A 9317-nucleotide genomic window follows, 5' to 3' on the forward strand; every position below is an offset into this window, starting at 1 on the left:
TTCCATACGGTTTTGTGCTTTCCTCATGACTGAGTGCTTGGGGAATTTCCTTCACTGAGGGAGACGCCCAATCACGTATCAAAAACTACCTTTGTTTCTAGATTTGACCTCCCATTTGTCAATTTGTACCAGCGCGTGGACACCATGGGCCAATGGTTTGCATGCTTTGACCGAGGGTCCTCATTGTTCCATGCTGACCACAAATTTCCATTGTTTAGAGGTTATTTCTAATAAGACCGATATCCATAAGACTTTGAAGCTTGGCATAATTTGAAATAGTCATGAAAACTTAGAGAATGTTTAAGGATCCAATTCGGATCACGTGAAAATCCACAGCCCACAAATCTAGCCATATGCTTCTCCACACTGTTAGCGCTCGAATCTGCCTTAGGCTGAAGAAGGAAAAACTCGAGGCAACATCAAACCAAGTTCAACCTCGTAGCTAGCCCTACAAGGGCAGGAGAGGGCTCTCTCTAGTCAATCTCGATAAGATGAGCAATCGGGTGCGAGATGACTAAAAATGGGAACTAATTTTAGGCTAGTAAATGGATAGGAAAAGGAATAATTTGATAAATGACTGGGTTTTCTGGGCAGCGTGGGATCGAGAATAGCATGAGCAGGGAAATTAAATCTGAGACACAGATTATCTCAGGAGGCAAGACAGGCAATAAATTCAGCATTCAATTTTGACATTATATGGAATGAAAAGAAGGCTGAGAGGTTGACAAGGGCAATAGATGAATCCTTATCAAACAGAAGAAAACATAAAACAAGAATACCTTCCCAAGGCAAAGCAACAAAATGGATTATGCCTTTCTCACTTAAAAGTATTCATTTAGAAATGATTATGAAATGAAATGGAAACATAACAAGCTACATATGAAATAAAGGAAAAAACAAATGCTGAATTCACACCACAAGAATCTCAGGAGTCAGAGCTGTATCTTTTCATTAAATCCCTGCCAAAAAACTGTACAGTGAAGTTTTCCTTCACAACTCTCCCACTGTTTGCCAAAACTCAGAACCCTTTACAAATGATTTTTTATGCAATAAATAAGCTCCACTATGAGAAAACAAATCGATCCAAATGGAGAGCTGTTACAACTAAAATCTCGAGGATATGAAATGAACCGTCCATCTATTCTATAGACAGGACAACGTTTCATTATTCCACTTGAAACTCTTTGAAGATCAATAAAAAGATGACAACTATAGTTGCAAATCATAACTGAAGTGAAAAACAGGAAATCGAACCCTTTTTCTCTGCCCTGGTAGATGTCTTTGATTTAAATTTTGGCTTTTCGGTTTCCGACTTTTTGCCTTCCCTGTGCCTTTTTCACTGCTTGGTTTTTGAATTTTTCACCTTTTGTGTCAGTCAAGGCCTTCTGCTTTATGCAGTGCTTACAACAGTACTGATGTGTTCAACATTTCTGTGCAAACACAAGTGCTTTCAAGTAATGAGTTGCTTGCAAGCCTATTGGCACCATGAAGTCTTGTACAGGCAACTCCACCAGCTACATATAGACCCATTATAGGTGTCTCTCCATGAAGTTTAGCTTGAAACCCACCACACATATAATGTGCAGCTGGCACTACAGGTATATGACTTTCTGTTATGTCAAGGTCATACTTCAAACACTCAGCAGCAATATTTGGGAAATGATACAATGTTTCCTCCTTGTCTCTGTGACTTATATCCAATAGAACATATCTCTCATTCCATTTCTTTAATTGATCATCAATACTGCGTGCCACCACATCTCTAGGTGCAAGTTCTCCTCTGGAATCATATTGTGGCATGAACCTTTCCATAGCTTGATTGTAAAGAATACCACCAGCCCCACAAACAGTGTCACTTATTAAAAATGCATTTTCTCGTGTATGAGGTTTAATTGGTAGACCTTCATCAGCTAATGAAGTTGGATGAAATTGTACAAAATCCATATTTGAAATAACTGCAGATGCTCTATGTGCCATCGCAATACCATCACCAGCTGCAACACGAGGATTTGTGGTAGTAGGATAAATATGTCCAGACATGCTTTGCATTCATCATAGATAATCTTGTGGAAGAGTTCCTTGTATTGAAGACTTGTGTCATTCAAGGTCGCCTCCTCTTTTGTCCATTTTTCTGACACACTTTCACCCATGTCATGAAATCCCCATGAATAGAATGCTTCTCCAAGCTTTAGTTTCAGCATCTCCCATTCTGTTTCAATATTCTCTTTGACACACCTTATAGAATTTGAGTTTGGACAGTTGCAATTGTAGATCTGCCTTGTCCTTCAGCATCCTTGGTAATGATACCATTTGATCCCACAAAAGGCTACACTCGATTGCCAATCAAACCATGGGAGTATTTGTCATCATCATTTGAGTTAACATCTTGACATGGCTGGGATGACATTCTATCATAGGCATCAGATAGAAACACCTGGGCTTGAGGTCTACATACATGTAAGTCAACTTGAATGTATGACCCTATAGGAACCTCTTATGAGAAACATGCTCCAAACAAAAGCAACCAAGACCTGCACTTGATTCATAGTGAACATAGTGTTCACCTTCACCTTCGCTACAATCAGAGTCTGCATATGTTCTAGAACAAAGGCCCCCACATTCAGCAACAGAAGGTGACGACATATATTTTTCCATGTTAACAGACCCTTTGCATGCTTGATCCATTGTCTCACAATCAGCCATGTTGTTTTTGAAGCTTGGAGAAACAGATACCGGGTCAAAATCCAGATCTTTTGGAACTCTACACCTGCTGTTGCCAACATTTGATACCGATTTGCATGTTTCCATGTCCTTAGCCTGATGTCCAATGGAGACCTTCTCATGCATTTGGATGCCATATTCACACATAATGGAACCACCGATAGCTCCATTAGGTAACACTGCCTCTGCTACTTCTTCAGTTGGCATGTCAAATCGATACTCTGTGCATTTTTCATGTTTTACGCTGCAGAAGCTAATCTGACTATCTTTAAGTCCAGCTTCTCTGGTGATAGCATGTTCTAGCCTCTTTGAGAAACTATTAAAAGTTTCTTTGTGAGTTGCTATAGATTGGAGACATGTGCCCAATGCAGAAACATTGTTATCGGTCTTCACAACTTCCACTAGCTTCTCTTCTAATTCATCCTTCTCTAAAGAAGTATCATCATTACAACTGTTACTATTAGCAAGGCTTGTAACACCAGAAGAACTCAGTGATTCATCCGCACACAATTTCTTCAAGTTGTCTGGTTGTACACGTTCTTGTAGACATGTTTTGCTAGAAAATTTACATGGAACAAACTCAAGTCCAACTGTTTGGTCAAGATCATATTCCAATGGCTTTTGGTATTTAGCAGGTTGATGAAATTTTCCATTTTCAAGAAATCGTTTGTTTGGTTTGAGAACCATGGTTGGACCTGCACAGTAAACCCAAACTACAGGGCACTTAAGAATTTGTTGTAGCTGAATTATGCTTGTAGCAGCACATTCTTTCCACTGAGGCACACATCGGAAGTTGTTCGACTTGGCTCTTTAAAATCAAACTGTTGTAGAAAAGTGTCTTTAAATAGCGCGAGGAATCTTGGATTTCGATTTTGGTTTGATAATTTGGAAGTGAACCATGTCGTTGGTAATCACATTCCAAAAGATTACTACGAGCAAAAATGCCTTTGTTTTTGGTATGCCATTATGGAGTCGATTTTTGAATAACGCATTGTCACCTGTATAGTGAGCCAGCTGTAGTTACCCCATCACTGCCTCCAGCATTTGATAATTTCCCATTAAATTATTCATCGACAGGTCTATATATCTGAGATTATTACGTTTCCCAAGGCTCGAGGGGATTCTCCTTTCCAGATGATTGCTAAATAAGAAACAATAAAAGGCTTGAAACTTCAAGAAGCAACACCTGTAGCGTAGATCCCATAACTGAAGATAAACATAAGCAATCGAATCATATTTTTTTTTTTCTCTGCCATGGTGGTTATCAACGTTTACATTCAGGCGTTCGGTGCTTTGACCATTTCAGCTCCCTTTTCTTTCTGTTGCCACGAATACTCCTGGTTGAGTAAAAAATGTCATGAGGAATTCGAATCCCTATTTCCATATATTCTCTCCATTTTCTTGACAGTGATCATCAGCGGTTTTCCTGAGCTCTAACAAGCTTGAAGATCTTCTTTCTTTGCAGTGTTATCTTGCAAGACCATCTGACAGACATGCGAGAGGGTGCCTTCAATATCAGCCACACTTAGTTTCTAGAGTGAGTTGATCTTTTTTGAAAAATAAATCAAGGCACAAGAATCCTGGAACCTGCATCAAAATTTGATTTCAAAAAGTTCAATCAACGAATAATATTAGAGAGGATTGATCTGAACAAGTGACTCCTGTATTTTCCACAGAACAAACCCAGATTTATTTCAGATCTTCACAAATCATAATGAGAGGGTCGACCACCATTTTGTGCACATTGAAAAAATAAAAATTCGATCCTGCGAAAACCCAAGATTTGAAGCCCAACGTAACCCTTTTTAAATCATATTCGAGAACCAGCGAACATGCAAATAAAATTTTCCACGTTTCCACCTATCAACTCTTTGTTGGATTGTAGATATGTTTCCAAATCACCTTCAGAATAATTCCTCTCTGTACATATGGTCCTCTGAATTTGTAAAAGCCACATCCACATCATCCAACAAGTGTTCTGGCTTTGTGCGTCGCGCAGGCTGCCCAGTGCGCCGCCCTATGTGAGGGCGCCGCGCCAGTGTTAAAAATGCACTGTGTAAAAGCGCCCAGTGCGCCGCGCCATATGCTCTATGTACCGCGGGTTGACTGTCAGCACAATTCCGGCCTCAAAACAAAAAATTTTGTCCTTTAACCCTTCAATGAGATCTTTTTGGGTGCAAATGGCCCTTTAATCAATGAAAATATCTTGATGACTTTGATTTTGGCAAATTCACTTTGTAAAGTTGTAGAGTCTTGGCACTTTGACAACTTGGACACAAACTCTGATTTCTTGTTTCCTCTGACTTTTAGCTTTGAAATGATGACTTTTTCTTGATTGATTTCTTGCAGGTGTTGGAGCTGCTGAACCTAGGAAGATGGGCAGGGCTGCCTGAAGAACTGTAAAACCTTATCAATCATGCATTAAACGAACTTAATAATTTCTTCTTTAAAACAGAGTTTTAAAGAAGAAATGTCCTTCAGCATTATTAATAATGTGAATTTTGAAGTGAAACCTTATTGAAACTCCCTTTGGCCTGCAAGCATTATTTCACACTTTTGGAGACAAAACCCTGGACTCAAGAATTAAAATGACTCTCTTTGACCAGAATGGCATTTGATGACTGCAAATGACGAGAAATGAACCTTGGTGAATTATACTCTGACAGAGGACTGACAAGACTGAGTCTAACATTGGCTCCAATTGGGATGGCAGCTCCAACTCCTTGGAGGTGCCAAGAACTGCAGATCTTTGGGTGAGCAAACAGTGCCTTCGTCCATTAGGCTATGGAGTCCATTATTCCGACAAACCAACATGACTCAATTTATTGACTGAAACTTGAATCAAACTGACTCAATGCGAACTAAAATGACTGAAAAAATTGACTCTATGCAAAAGGAAATGACTCATGACTGACTTAACTAAAACAAGTATTTACAAATCTTGTTCAATGGCAGCAGTCCATCAAGATTCGAGGGTTACAAATCAAGATGACAACCACCTGTGTACTAATGCAATATGTACAATCATGTGTAATGTGTCTTCCAATGTAACCAATCAAGTAGATGCCTCCTTGATTGATTCTCCTGATCAGATCTTCTGGTCAACAATAGATACTTGTAACTGGGCATCCAAAAAACTAATTGACCCTGATCTCCTTCATCACCGAATACTGCAATAATCACCTTCACGGCTGACTGCAGTAAATCTGCCATTGGATCTTGAAGAACATGAAGATTTTCTTCTTGCTGAAGAAACAAGGTGTCCTTTGCTTCAAATTCTGATCTTCCTTCATCATGTGCTTCAGTAAAACTATGCTCCTGGGCTTCAAAAAACTCTGAATAGGTAGATGAGCAGATATCTTCTTGGAAAAACATTTCAACACATGAAACATATGAAGAGGAATCTGAATGGAAATCCTGAATGTTTTGATCTTCTGTGGTGTGAATGTATTGAATGAAGGTCTGATCTTGTTTTTCATACACTGATTGGATTACCTCCTAATGAAGGTTGTATTCTAATTAACGGAGAACATTTGGATCCAAAACTTTGCCTTCTTCATCCCAGATGATTTCAGCAGCAGAGTTCTCTTTCATAGGATTCCATACTAGGCATTCTTGGTCATCACAGTTTGAATCTGGAACTGAAATAGCTGTCCTGACATTATCACATTCTGAAATTAGAACTGAACTTACTTGCATGCCGTCTTCTTCTATTGACAGATCTGAACCGACACTTTTTCTTTCATCAACTTCAGCCATATGGAACTCTTCAACCTGTTGATCTATTTCATATAATTCATGTTGACTGTCAAGATGCAGAATTCTTTCATCTTCCACCGTACTACAATCTTGATCATGCTGCAAATTTTCATGATCGCCTTTTCGCTGCTGAAAGGGATTTTCATACAGGGCTTCCATGATCTCATCATCCATGAAATTATCATCTTCATAATATTTTTTAAGGCTTTCAATAAAAGTAGAAGCATGTTTGCAACAGTCATGAACTAGATTTAATGATGGATAAGATTCTTTATACTTCTCAAAGAATATTGAATGAAAATCCTTTAGACAATAAATGGAAGTAGGTGGAAAACTTTCATACCAAGATCGGGCTTCATCTTCCAGAGTAGCCATAAACATTTTCATCAAACAGTCTTCAGGAAAATCGATCTTTAATTTATGCACGTGAATGTGAAATTTCACCAGATGAAGAGCAGCGTCATTACCTTCCACATTTCTGAACACAGACAAATTCTTTGACCAATCTACCTTGGGCATTTTATTTGGAAAAATTGGGATGTGATCTCAGCTCATGGGAGCATATCTTCTTGCAATCCGATCCATCTTAAGAAATCTCAAAGCTACTGATCCCTCTACAGTGGAGTCACCACGAAGGATTGATTGCATGGATCCTTCAGTGAATGGAGTTGCTAGGTGAATGATTTTAATCGTCTTATTATGACTGATCGTTGTTCACCATCAACAATCAGCTCTCAACTTGAGATATGTGTTGGGGCAAAATAATCTACAAGTAAACCATTTCGCTCCCCAGTATGGTCGCCACTATGTTAGCGCTCGAATCTGCCTCAGGTTGAAGAAGGCAAAACTCGAGGCAACATCAAACCAAGCTTAGCCTCGTAGCTAGCCCTACGAGGGCAGGAGAGGGCTCTCTCCAGTCGATCTCGATAAGATGAGTAATCGGGTGCAAGATGACTAAACATGGGAACTGATTTTAGGCTAGTAAATGGATAGGAAAAGGAGTAATTTGATAAATGACTAGGTTTTTTGGGCAGTGTGGGATCGAGAATAGCATGAGCAGGGAATTTAAATCCGAGACACAGATTATCTCAGGAGGCAAGACAGGCAATAAATTCAGCATTCAATTTTGACATTATATGGAATGAAAAGAACGCTGAGAGGTTGACAAGGGAAATAGATGATCCCTTATCAAACAGAAGAAAACACAAAACATGAATACCTTCCCAAGGCAGAGCAGCAAACTGGATTTTGCCTTTCTCACTTAAAAGTATTCATTTAGAAATGATTATGAAATGAAATGGAAACATAACAAGCTACATATGAAACAAAGGAAAAAACAAATGCTGAATTCACACCACAAGAATCTCAGGAGTCAAAGCTATATCTTTTCATTAAATCCCTGTCAAAAAACTGTACAGTGAAGTTTTCCTTCATAGCTCTCCCACTGTTTGCCAGAACTCAGAACCCTTTACAAATGATTTTTTATGCAATAAATAAGCTCCACTATGAGAAAACAAATCGATCCAAATGGGGAGCTGTTACAACTAAAATCCTGAGGATATGAAATGAACCGTCCATCTGTTCTATAGACAGAACAACGTTTCATTATTCCACTTGAAACTATTTGAAGATCAATAAAAAGATGACAACTGTAGCTGTAGATCATAACTGAAGTGAAAAACAGGAAATCGAATCCTTTTTCTCTGCCCCTGGTAGATGTCTCTGATTTAAATTTTGGCTTTTTGGTTTCTGACTTTTTGCCTTCCCTGTGCCTTTTTCACCGCTTGGTTTTCGACTTTTTCACCTTTTGTGTCATTCAAGGCCTTCTGCTTTATGCACTGCTTACAACAATACTGATGTGTTCAACGCTTTTTGTGCAAACACAAGTGCTTTCAAGTAATGAGTTGCTTGCAAGCCTATTGGCACCATGAAGTCCTGTACAGGCAACTCCACCAGCTACATATAGACCCATTATAGGTGTCTCTCCATGAAGTTTAGCTTGAACCCCACCACACATATAATGTGCAGCTGGCACTACAGGTATAGGACTTTCTGTTATGTCAAGGTCATACTTCAAACACTCAGCAGCAATATTTGGGAAATGATACAATGTTTCCTCCTTGGCTCTGTGACTTATATCCAATAGAACATATCTCTCATTCCGTTTCTTTAATTGATCATCAATACTATGTGCCACCACATCTCTAGGTGCAAGTTCTCCTCTGGAATCATACTGTGGCATGAACCTTTCCATAGCTTGATTGTAAAGAATACCACCAGCCCCACAAACAACTTCACTTATTAAAAATGCATTTTCTCGTGTATGAGGTTTAATTGGTAGACCTTCATCAGCTAATGCAGTTGGATGAAATTGTACAAACTCCATATTTGAAATAACTGCAGATGCTCTATGTGCCATCACAATACCATCACCAGCTGCAACACGAGGATTTGTGGTAGTAGGATAAATATGTCCAGACATGCTTTGCATTCATCATAGATAATCTTGTGGAAGAGTTCCTTGTATTGAAGACTTGTGTCATTCAAGGTCACCTCCTCTTTTGTCCATTTTTCTGACACACTTTCACCCATGTCATGAAATCCCCATGAATAGAATGCTTCTCCAAGCTTTAGTTTCAGCATCTCTCGTTTTGTTTCAATATGCTCTTTGACACACCTTATAGAATTTGAGTCTGGATAGTTGCAATATGTAGATCTGCCTTGTCCTACAACATCCTTGGTAATGATACCATTTGATCCCACAAAGGGCCACACTCGATTGCCAATCAAACCCTGCGAGTATGTGTCATCATCATTTGAGTTAACATCTTGACATG

General features: G+C 39.1%; 2 pseudogenes; both read right to left on the minus strand.

Moving 5' to 3' along the window:
• Positions 1 to 1401: 1401 nt before the first annotated feature.
• On the minus strand, positions 1402 to 2040 carry LOC149163128 (L-aspartate oxidase, chloroplastic pseudogene; annotated as a pseudogene).
• Positions 2041 to 8311: 6271 nt separating this feature from the next.
• On the minus strand, positions 8312 to 8899 carry LOC149163129 (L-aspartate oxidase 2-a, chloroplastic pseudogene; annotated as a pseudogene).
• Between the last annotated feature and the right edge of the window lie 418 nt (positions 8900 to 9317).

This window comes from Pinus tabuliformis, chromosome 5_2 (assembly GCF_031772625.1).
Source record: "Pinus tabuliformis cultivar Carrire ecotype Pingquan chromosome 5_2, CPIR1, whole genome shotgun sequence".
Lineage (NCBI taxonomy): Eukaryota > Viridiplantae > Streptophyta > Pinopsida > Pinales > Pinaceae > Pinus > Pinus tabuliformis.